The sequence below is a fragment of the Scyliorhinus torazame genome, chromosome 31 (assembly GCF_047496885.1).
Source record: "Scyliorhinus torazame isolate Kashiwa2021f chromosome 31, sScyTor2.1, whole genome shotgun sequence".
Classification (NCBI taxonomy): domain Eukaryota; kingdom Metazoa; phylum Chordata; class Chondrichthyes; order Carcharhiniformes; family Scyliorhinidae; genus Scyliorhinus; species Scyliorhinus torazame.
Genome location: NC_092737.1, coordinates 10,837,328 through 10,849,547, shown reverse-complemented (window position 1 = coordinate 10,849,547; position 12,220 = coordinate 10,837,328). Strand labels below are relative to the sequence as shown.

The following is a 12,220-nucleotide window of genomic DNA, read 5'->3' as shown; positions in this document are numbered from 1 at the left end:
CCAGTCAGTGTACAGATATCCCACCGAGAGAGAGGGCACTGAGAAATACCAGTCAGTGTACAGATATCCCACCGAGAGAGAGGGCACTGAGAAATACCAGTCAGTGTACAGATATCCCACCGAGAGAGGGGCACTGAGAAATACCAGTCTGTGTACAGATATCCCACCGAGAGAGAGGGCACTGAGAAATACCAGTCAGTGTACAGATATCCCACCGAGAGAGAGGGCACTGAGAAATACCAGTCAGTGTACAGATATCCCACCGAGAGAGAGGGCACTGAGAAATACCAGTCAGTGTACAGATAGCCCTCCGAGAGAGAGGGCACTGAGAAATACCAGTCAGTGTACAGATATCCCACCGAGAGAGAGGACACTGAGAAATACCAGTCAGTGTACAGATATCCCACCGAGAGAGAGGGCACTGAGAAATACCAGTCAGTGTACAGATATCCCTCTGAGAGAGAGGGCACTGAGAAATACCAGTCAGTGTACAGATATCCCACCGAGAGAGAGGGCACTGAGACATACCAGTCAGTGTACAGATATCCCACCGAGAGAGAGGGCACTGAGAAATACCAGTCAGTGTACAGATATCCCACCGAGAGAGAGGGCACTGAGAAACACCAGTCAGTGTACAGATATCCCACCGAGAGAGAGGGCACTGTGAAATACCAGTCAGTGTACAGATAGCCCTCCGAGAGAGAGGACACTGAGAAATACCAGTCAGTGTACAGATATCCCACCGAGAGAGAGGACACTGAGAAATACCAGTCAGTGTACAGATATCCCACCGAGCGAGAGGGCACTGAGAAATACCAGTCAGTGTACAGATAGCCCTCCGAGAGAGAGGGCACTGAGAAATACCAGTCAGTGTAGAAAGGGACTGAGAGACACCAGTCAGTATACAAATATTTCCCAGACAGAGAGAGAGGACTAAGAGATACCAGTTCATGTGCAAAACTTCCCTTGTGAGAGAGGGGACTGAGAAACACCAGTCAGTGTACTGATATTTCCTGGAGGGAGACATACTGAGAGTCACCAGTCAGTGTTCACCTTCCTTTCTAAGGGAGTGGGATTGAGGGACCCCAGTCAGTGCACTAATATTTCCCTGAGAGAGAGGACTGCGAGATACCAGTCAGTGTAGAGATTTCACTGAGAGACAGGGGGATTGAGTGATACCAATCAGTGTACAGATAGCACCCGAAGAGATTGGGGCTTGGGAGAGATCAGTCAGACTGCAGATATCTTTCAAATTGGAGGGGTCTGAGAGACATTGGATATTTCCCTGAAAAAGAAGCGATTAAGAGACCGTAGTCAGTGTCCTGATATTACGCTGAACTGGACAATGTTGAAGCATCTTTACTCTGTATCTAGCCCTGTGTTGTAGCCTGGGATTGTTTCAGGAAACAGTGCAGAGGGACGTTTACACTGAATCAAACCCAGTATTGGACCTACCTTTGAAATGTTTGATGGTGAATTCGCTGCGCCTGAGCCAATTTACTTGATACAGCTGCTCCACTGCCATCTACCTGACAAATGTTGATAATTGCCAGTTATGACCTGTCCACAAAAACCAGAACAATTCCAACTCAGCCAAATACCACACATCAGTCTCCTCTCAATCATCAGAAAAGTGATGGGAGGTGTCATCAACAGTGCTATCAAGCAGCACTTACTCAGCAATTATCTGCTCACTCTCAGTTTGCGTTCCACCAGGGCCACTCGGATCCTGTTCTCATTACAGCCAAACATGGACAATGGAGCTGAATTCTCGAGGTCAGGTGAGGGTGACTGCCCTTGACATCATGGCAACATTTGACCGAGTGTGGCATCAAGGAGCCCGAGCAAAACTGAGGTCAGTGGGGAAACTCTCTGCTGGTTGGAGTCATGCCTCGCACCAAGATTGTGGTTATTGGGTGTCAATCATATCAGTTCCAGAATGTCACTGAATGAGTTCCTCTGGGGACTATTGTAGGCCCAACCCATCTTCAGCTGGTTTCAAATGCTGGCCTTCATTGGAAGCAGGATCAAATGTATGGACAGCTTGGTGCAACTGTACAGGATTGCCCCGAGATTACACCGAGAGCACGGTGTATTAGATTCCACCCAGAGTAAGGTGCTCAGCTTTGGCCACCTTACTTCAGAAAGGATATACTTGCATTTAAGCTAAGTTCAGATAAGGTTCACTGAGCTGAAAGAGTTGTGTTCTGAGGAATGTTTGTGCAGGTTGATCCAATTATCATGGAATTTGGAAGTATTAGAGGTGATGTTAAGAACATTTAAGATGCTGAGAGGATGTTTCCACTCGGGGGGGAATCTGGAATGAGCGGACACTGTTTGACCTGGAGATGAGGGTGTGTGGATAACTCTCACGAGGAGCACGGGGGATCGATGATCGATTTCCCCGTGGGCTTCGTACAAGATGGTGGACAGCATACCCAGCTGGGGCTTGTCAGCGAGACCTTTAAATTCAGCATGAGACCTGGACTTGGAATTCCCAACAGTCCTGGGCATTTGTTCTACAACTTGAGGATGTGCAGCAGAGTTGTCTGCGTGCGCTCTGCTCAGAAGCAAAAGTGAAACCAACACTGGACTTGACACACTCCCCTTCTCGCATTGCCCTTCCACATTGCAAGAGGTTCATGGCTCCCTCCCTTTAGGATTTAGAAATCATTATGGAGAAATCTTTCCATGAACTGGGTTTTCTGTTGTTCTATTGTAGCTTGGGTGGATAAACTGCTCCACGTGTAGACACTATTCTGTCAAACGTTTGCCCAACACCATGAATCCCAAGATCCATCCTCCTCCACCCTTCACCACAGAATTGGAGCCTTTGTTGTTTTCAGTCTTCCTCAGGAGCCTCGTTTCAGCCCCTCGATTCTGATTGGTTGGGCAAGCCAGGGTTGATGGCTGAAAAATTGAACTGAGTGCTGCAATTAATGTCTTATCTTTTGGCTGACATTTCATTCCGTGTTCACTGAATCCTGGTCACGCTTGTCAGAAAGGCTGATTCATGGTGAGAACAGAATAGCATGTGTTCAAAACCGAGCCAGAACTGCTTTACAGGGTCAGAAGTGCTGGTCTGATAATGTATATAAGCCCAGAGTCCGCAGTGCACAAACACCTCACAGAGAGGCAAACAACTCACCGCAACCATGAAGTACCTGAGTCTACTTCTCCTTTTCGCCCACATGGCGGGGCTCTTGGCAGGTAGGGAGCAATGTGCTTTGCCTCTCTTTTAATACTGTTTTACCTGTCCTTGCAGCCTCTGGACAGAGCTCCAAGTGTCCGGTGTGGAGCTTGCAGCCTCTCGATGGGGTTCTGCCACTTTCGAGGGGATGTCAAAACCTTGAAGAGAGGGCAGAGGCTCTTTACTAGAATGGTCACAGGGCCAGGGGGGACTTGGGTTATGCCCGAGACTGTAGAACCTGGGAGTGTTCTCCTGAGAGTGGAGAATTTTAAGGGGGAATCAGTTATGAAGGGACTTGATGGAGTAAATGAGGAGAGGTTGTTTCCACTGGCAGTAACCAGAGGAGTCAGATTGAACTGATTCTCAAACATACCAGAGGGTAAATGCGACAACTGTTTCTGTACAGTGAGTTGCTGCGATCAGCGAATGACCGGGCGAAAGAACGGGGGCAGCACATTCCCAGAATTATTTTGAATTTACAATAGAGAATTTGCCACTGCAACTGGAGGAAGCATTCTACCCAAATATTCTTCAGCAGTAACTGTGCTCAATGTAAAGACTTCAGTGATGAAGAGTAACGAGATAAACTGGGATGTCCTTCCTCAGGGGAAAGAATGTCCATGGGAGATTTAATCCAAATGTTCAGAATTATGAGCATTTGATAGGGTAACAAAGAAACTCTTTCCTCTGGCAGGGTGGTCGGTAAGCAGAGGCCATGATTTGAGATAAGTTGTAAAGGGAGCAGAGGGGAAACATATTTTAACACAGCGGGTTGCTGTGATCTGGAATGTGCTGCCTGAAAGGCCAGCGGAGTCAGATTCATGAGGAACTTTCAAAAGGGAATTGGTAAGTATTGGATTGGGAAACATTTAAAGGACTCTGCGGAAGGAGCAGGTGGAGTTGGGCATCCGAGTATAATGTGAGTATGTAATTACATAAATCAAGGACTTGGAAACTGCACAAGTCTGTCCTGCCCTGAGATGTGATAATTAACCAGACATCAATGCAAAATTAATCTAACTGCATGCTTCATCATCATGGATAAAGACTGCTGAGTCCTTTTCCTACAGGATTGAACTTTTCCTTTCCGACTTAACGTTTAACAGTTGCATTAATTAGTGGAGGGGGTAATGTTACACAGCTTGTAGATGTCCTCCAAATGTTTTGGATTGAATAAATTAATTAGGGAAGCAAAATATATAATACTTTCTGATATTAGTTTATTATTTTGACCCTGACTTTTATTTGTTTGTGTTTTTTCTCCGTTAACCCCTTTTTCCCCCCAAAAGAAATCATTTTTAAAAATTAAGACTCCTTCTTTGCAACGCTGACTGCAAGAACACTGTTCGCGGGCTGCTTCTTTGCAATGCTGACTGTGAGGACACCATTCCTAAAGCGCTTCACTGTGACACTGACTGCGAGGTGTCCTGAGAAAAGGTTCAGCAGAGGGAGATGTTCAGCCAATATTAGAAAAGACAGCGAGAGAGTCAGGAAGGCATAGATGTTCTGGACCAATCAAGTCACAAGGGAGTTTGACAAGATTGGTGGTATTTATTTTAATGCAAAAACAAGGAGCATGAGGAACCAGGCAGATGAGTTGAGGGCACAAATTAGAACATGGGCATGATCTCGTTGAGACATGGTTGAGAGAGGGGCAAGTTTGACAGCTCAATCTTCCAGGATATAGGATCTTCAGGCGAGACATGGAAAGAGGTAAAGGAGGAAGGGGTGTTGAAATTTTGATCAGGGAATCAATTACAGCAGTAATGAGGGACAACATCTTAAGGAGCTCTTCAAATTAAGCCTGATGGGTAGAACCTAAAAACCAAAAAGGAGCAATCACATTGCTGGGCGTGTTCTATCGGCCCCCTAACAGTCCGAGAGAAATAGAAGGCAGATATCTAGGCGAATTTCAGAGCGGTGCTGAATACTGTAGTGATAGTAGGGGCTTTCAACTTCCCCAACGTTAACTGGGGTAGTCATAGTGTGAAAGGTTTAGAGGGAGCATAATTCTTAAAATGCAACCAGAATTTCTTTAAGCCTGAACGTAGAAGGCTCTATAAGACGGGGTGGTCCTGGACTTGCATTTGACATGAAAGCAATCTTCATTAGATTCAAGATTGTTATGGAAAAGGACACGGTTGGGCCTGAAATAAAGTTCTGAACTAGGGAACGGCCGATTTCAATAAGATCAGATATGATTTGGCCAGAGTGGACTGGGAGTAGACACGTTTCGGTAAATCTGTGACACGACAGTGGGATCCATTCAAGAAGGAAATAGGGAGAGTACAGGGTCAACATTTGTCAATGAAGAAAAAGGGTGGAACCAGTAAATCCAATGAACCCTGGATATCAATGGATATACAGCGTTAGATAAAAAGAAAAGGGAGGCTTATGACATATATAGAGCGCTCAAAACAGCAGAAGCCCTGGAGGTGTAGAGAATGTACAAGTACAAACTAGAATATGATATTAGGAGAGCAAAAAGGGGACATGAAAGGATACTGGCAGATAAAATAAAGGAAAATCCTCAATTGTTTTCCATGTACATTAAGGATAACAGGGAAAGAGAAGGACCTATTAAGCACCTCAGCGGTAATTTGTGTGTGGAGCCGAAGGATGTAGGTAGGATTCTAAATGAATACTTGATTAGGTATTGAGTAGGTTGGCAGGTGTAAAAGTCGACAAAACTCCAGGGTCAGATGAAATGTATCCCAGGCTGTTGAGTGAAGCGCGGGCTGGCAAAAAATTTCCGATTCTTGTCCGGCCACAGGAGAGGTGCCGGAGGACTGGAGGACAGCCAATGTGGTTCCATTATTCAAGAAGGGAGGAAGGGATAAACACAGGCCAGTCAGTCTAACCTCAATGGTGGGGAAACTATTGGAAGCAATTCTGAGAGACAGAATTAATCTGCATTTGGGGAGGCAGGGGTTAAGCAAGAACAGTCAGTATGGTTCTGTTCAGGGGAGATCATGTCTGATCAACCTAATTGGGTTTTTCAAAGTCGTAAACTAGTGTGTAGTTGAGGGCAATACATCATGTGGTCCACCTGGACTTCAGCAAGGCTTTTGATAAGGTGCCACATGGGAGACTGAATGCAAAGGTAAGAGTCCAGGAAATGTGGATGATTGAATCCAGAACTGGCTGAGTGGCAGGAAGCAGACGGTGCTCATAGAATATCTACAGGGCAGTGGGAGACCATTTGGACCATCGAGTCTGTACCGACCCTTCGAACGAGCACTCTACCCATGTCCACTCCCCCGTCCACCCTACTCTATCCCCGTAACTCAATAGATTAATCTGCACATCCCTGGACACTAACGGGTAATTTAACACGGACAATCCACCTAACTTGCACATCTTTGTACTGTGGGAGGAAACATGAGCAACCGGAGGAAACTTACAGCGACACGGGGAGAACATACAAACTCCACACAGACAGTAACTCAAGGCACGAAGAGTTGAACCAGGGTCCCTGGCGCTGTGAGACAACAGTGCTAACAACTGTGCCACCCTGCCACCCCTAAATGGTGGTCGAGGGGTGTTTTTCTGACTGGAAGCCTGTGTCCAGTGGGGTTCCGCCGGGATCAGTGTCGGGGTCCCTTGCTGTTTGTGGTTTATATAAATGATTTAGACTTGAATGTAGGACGGTTGATCAGTAAGTTTGCAGACGAGAGAAAAATTGGCAGGCTGGTAAATAGTGAGGATAGCCTCAGATTTCAGGAGGATATAGACGGGCTGGTCAAATGGGCTAATCAGTGGCAAATGGAATTCACCATGGATAAGTGTGAGGTGATGCACTTGGGCAGGACAAACAAGGCAAGGGAATACAGGATAAACGTTAGAATCCTGGGAAGCACCGAGGATCAGAGGGACCTCAATGTGCATGTACACCCGTCAATTGAGGCAGCAGGGTGGGTGGATACAATGGTTAAGATGTTATAGGGTATAATTGCCTTTATTAGCTGAGGCACGGAGTTTAAGAGCAGGGAGGTTATGCTGGAACTGTATAAAATGTTGGTTCGGTCACAGCTAGAGGATCGTGAGCAGATCTGGAATCCACATAAGAGGGGCGTGATCGCACTGGAAAGGGTGCAGAGGAGATTTAGCAGGATGTTGCCTGAGCTGGAGAGTTTTAGCTACAAAGAGCGATTGGATAGACTGGGATTGTTTTCCTTGGAGCAGAGGAGACTGAGGGGGGGCATCCCAAAAGCAAATAAAACAAACTGAGGTGGTTGTTTTTGATCAACGCAGACGCAATGGGCCGAATGTCCTTTTCTGTGCTGGAGACTTTTATTACCTCAGCACTTTATGTAAATGTTTGTAAAGATTCAAATCAATCCATGATTCATGGAAACCGAGATGAATTATTTTCTTTTGGCAGACCATTATGGTGCTTCCCAATATGGTATGTATTTTAGTCCTGAGAATTTAATAATCAATTTTTGTCTGTTTTAATCTCTAGAAAGAATAATACAAGCACTCTTAGTAAAATTGTTCATAATACCCAAATCCAAATCCCTTCGCTGCACCATTCCACGCTCACTGGCTGCTTCTAACATGTTCCAAAACTGTTAAAAGTGTAAATTCTCTTCAGTTGGCAATAGCGACCAAATCCGTTTAGCTAACCATCTGGTCCTATTGCGATCCTGGACCAGACCCCAACAGTTACTAGGATACCGGACAGAACCCCTAATATTTTATTTTTAATTTGTAAGACTGCGAGGAAAGACTCCAGGAGTGATTCCACACACAAATCGGGATATGGTGTATTAAACAAGCTTTCTTATTAACACAATATTAAAACTACATTTAACAGCACAAACATATAGCTACAATTACCAGTGAAACAATGCTTCACAATAAAATAATAACTACCATCTTTCTATCGCCAATAAAGCAGAACCTCATCACCCACTTTTAAATACAGTTAGCATACCCAGAATACTTCCTTTCTCGAGATGTCTTGGACAAACTGCCTTGATAGAGAGAGATCCTTCAGGGACCAGCCCGCAGGTCCTTGCCTGTGTCGAGCTACTGTTTAACTTCCCAGCATTTGGCAAAAAGCTCATGTTTTGTTCACAGTCAAATCTTTTTAACTGAACTGTTTCTCCAGAAGCTGCTAGCCTGTGCAAACATAGGTCAAAACGCACTACGTTTCCAGAAACTGCTCGCCTGTTCACAGACAGATCTAAGCTAAACTCAACACCTGACTGCTTCAGCCCCCGGCTCTTCCCATTAACCACATAATCTCGATCCCACTAACTGGGTTATGACCATCTGACTAATGGCGATGCTTCTATTTCATCCCCAGGGAATATTTCTAGAAACAAAATTCCATCAGCCTTGCTTTGGCAAACAATATCCATGGCTGGAATAAATTATGATCTTACTTTTACAATATTTTCATTGCACCTCTGTAGCCCCAAAGTCTAGCTGCCTTTCAAACCAGGATTTTTAACAACATTACTGCAGCAATCAAATACACACCCCAACCCAGGCGTTTAACCATTACTGCACCAGGTACATATAATACTATATTTATATATGAAATTCCGACATTCATCACACCTCCCCCTTAAAAAAATGAACTAACAATATGAAAAGATGGCTTTGCTTTCTAAAGCCTTTGAACTTCAAACCTTACTCGTTACTAAATACCATTAATACTCAATAAGATACATTGAAATTACTCACCAGGGAACAAAATATATTTGTGTTCTCCAAAACACAGCAGAAAATGGCATTCCCCAAAATTTGCAGCAGGTTAGAGATTCAGCTGACCCGATGAAATATGATAATGACAAATTCCAGACCCTGCACACGAAAAAACACCCTCTGGCTTCCCACTTTGTGATTCTGAAATACAGATTTCTGGTTGAAACCACTCATGCCCAGAAATCTCAGGACTTCTCTCCTCGTTGACCGTAATGGAAACTCCCCAAAGCTTTCGTTTTCACCTGCGGTGGGGCGATCTGACCAGGAATTGTATGACCGAAGGCAGCAACCAGCATCCACCCTCCTGTAGTCGATCGATAATTCTTTTAAATGTTCCAAATGCTTCTTCCACATTTGACTAAACACTACAAAATCGTCAGTGTACACGGCACAATTGTTTAGTCCGGACATGACCTTGTTGGTTAATCTTTGGAATGTTGCTGGGGCATTCTTCATTCCGAACTACATTCATTTAAACTGACACAGACCATTAGACGCCACAAAAGCCAAAATCTCTTCACCCTGTCTGATAAAAGTACTTGCCAAATATCCTTTAAGTAAGACAAGTTTGGAAACAAAATTTGTTTGTCCCACCTTTTCAACACAGTCTTCCAAACATCAGGGGTTTGGGAATACTAATTGTACAATCACACCATTAAACACTTTTGCAGCACCAGTCCCAGCTGCCTTTCACTGTCTGCCCATGGGTGGGAAGGTTGGACTGGAGTTGGATGTGGGCCTATGGTGTTAGCACACATCGGACCCATGCACATCCAACAGGCCATGACGGCCACAGTATGAGACAGCCTCAGTCTACGACCCAAACCTGGCTCCATCTCCCCTCACCACCCCCCGAAAAAAATAATGTGGAGGTGTCCCCGTGGTATAACCAGAGATCATCCAGCCGGCTGCGGTCCGTTATCTAAATGACAGGAGTCAGACTACCTTGGAAGGTTAGGAGCAGCTTATCTTACAACAAGTCGTCATCATCCTCCGCGCCTTCCCCAGAGAAGCCGCACCTTTAGGGGCCAAGCCCTCACCTTGCGGAGCTAGCCCCGCGCCGGAGTCGTTGGCACGCCGCCGCCGAATTTTCGGTGCCGGAGAATTTGGAGGCCGGCAGGGGAGGGATTCACGCCGCCCCCCGGCGATTCTCCGACCCGGCGGGGGGTCGGAGAATCCCGCCCAGCGAATGAACTAACAGTATTGGAAGACAGTGAGAAAACCCATGGCAAACTGCATAGACCTCCCCAACCTGTGTACAATCAGCAGTGAAGGCAATGGTCTATATAGTGAGAAGCCATTCAGCCGATTGGCTAGGATTGGCCAGTAACTGCATGTTTTAACGTCAATAGAAATAGTTCTCCCCAAACAGCGAGGTCAAATATTTCCAACTTAGCTGATGGTCAACAAGCAGGTGCCACTTGAACAGGTAATTCTATCCAGTCAGGAACATTCTGAGTTACTCACGTAACTCTGCCCTGCCTAGTGACCATTAACCAGACCGCAAAGCAAATTGATCAAATATATAGAAAAATCGCTGCACTGTTGTCATACAGTGCTGGGTTTTTTTTAACCATATTTAGATTTTTAAAACAACAGAGTGAAGAATTCCACACAAATCATGCTGGATTACCCAGAAATAATCCGAGGATAAATAAAAGCATTAAGCAAGTTCAAATGACGTGAATATGAATGGTAATGTTTATATCAATTGTAAAAGGTGAGGAGAGAATTTTATATTTTATTCTCTGCATTGATGCAAGACAGATATTCATCTGCGAACGGATGGGAAATTAATAAAGTGAAATAAAATGATTATGATTCGTAATTTTAATTTAATTTTTGAAAGAGCAACACCTACCCATAATCCTTGCACCATTTATTATTCCAGTTTTAGAACTAATTGTGTTGAACATGTGGATTTCTAATACATTCTCTCAAAACGTGTTAACACCAATCTATTCCTTCCACAGCATACGTAATCTCCGACAAAGGTATTGTTTCAATTTTACTGATCAGTTTCTCAACATGGAATAAGGACACAGACACTGAATAATATAAGATGTTGTTCACAGCCAATCACAAACCCCACCACTGCCCCATCACCCTGCACATTGACATCGACTCCCTTGTTACACAGTACTCATGGGGTTTATTTGCTATTATCGAAATTACTGGTCAGGAATTGAGTATGTTTCTGTTATGAGAAGATGCTGCAGAAATTACATCAACCAAGCTTTCTAATTAACTAAATATTCAGCTGACCCCATGAAATATGATAGCAGCAAATTTCAGATCCTGCCCTATCAATCCAGGCTCTCACTTTGTGATCCCGATAGGAGGACACAAAAGGTATTTGAACACACCGACTGTGGGGAAATCCATGGTGAACTGCATCTCTATCCCACACTGTGTGAGGACTGTAATAAAATCAATGGTCACAATATGCCTAATATATTGTGTTAACTGCTGGACATGTCAACATCCAGGCAGCATGGGAACATATCATTCTAAACAATCAATGATGGTCACAGCTATTGAATTTAGTGATGCTCTGTGGTATTGGGTATGGGTTAATCAGACAAACATGCAAATTTATACAACTTGATCGTTTAGCAAAATGATAAATAATTAGCGTTCCTCCATTTTTGTCACAATGAACAGCGACACGCTGTGGTGAATATCAGACAAAGGAATGTCACATAGTTTGTACATTACCTGTTCTGGAGTTAAAATGAACTTAAATCAGTTGAAATTATGAAAATGTGAATGATATATATACTGTTATAATCCTGAAGGAGGGAAATATACATAATACTCTGTACTTTAGTGCAAGATACTTAGATATTCACCTGAATCACGAGTAAGGATCAGTAAACTGCTTAGAAAATATGCACAGCAATGTTCCTTCTATATGTGGAAAAGAAATTATAACCCAAGAACTGTGCAATGTGTAAGGTACCGATTACTGAATTGGTTTGTGTAAATGTTGTTTCCCAATTCATTCTTTGCAAACAATGTTAACGTCAATCTGTTTGTTCCACAGATTGCGATATTTATCCAGGTAAAGTATTGTCATTAATTTTATATATTACACTCTCCAACAAGTACAGTGACAGAGTTGGAGCAATAAATATTGATGATAGCCAAACAATCCCTTCAATACATTAGTACAGTACATCTAATCCCTCACTACAAAGTATGAACTGGTGAATTTGCTGTTCTCAAAATTACTTGCCAAAGAAAATATGTATTTTGGTCCTCCAGAAAGCAGTAGAAATTAGTATTTCTCAAATATTGTTGTTGCTGAGA

General features: G+C 43.9%; 1 long non-coding RNA gene across 1 annotated transcript; it reads left to right on the top strand.

Moving 5' to 3' along the window:
- Nucleotides 1-3,073: 3,073 nt before the first annotated feature.
- Nucleotides 3,074-11,973, top strand: LOC140404789 (uncharacterized). Its single transcript, XR_011938579.1, has 3 exons — nucleotides 3,074-3,210; nucleotides 10,882-10,902; nucleotides 11,955-11,973. It is a non-coding gene; the product is annotated as an uncharacterized lncRNA (long non-coding RNA).
- Nucleotides 11,974-12,220: the final 247 nt, after the last annotated feature.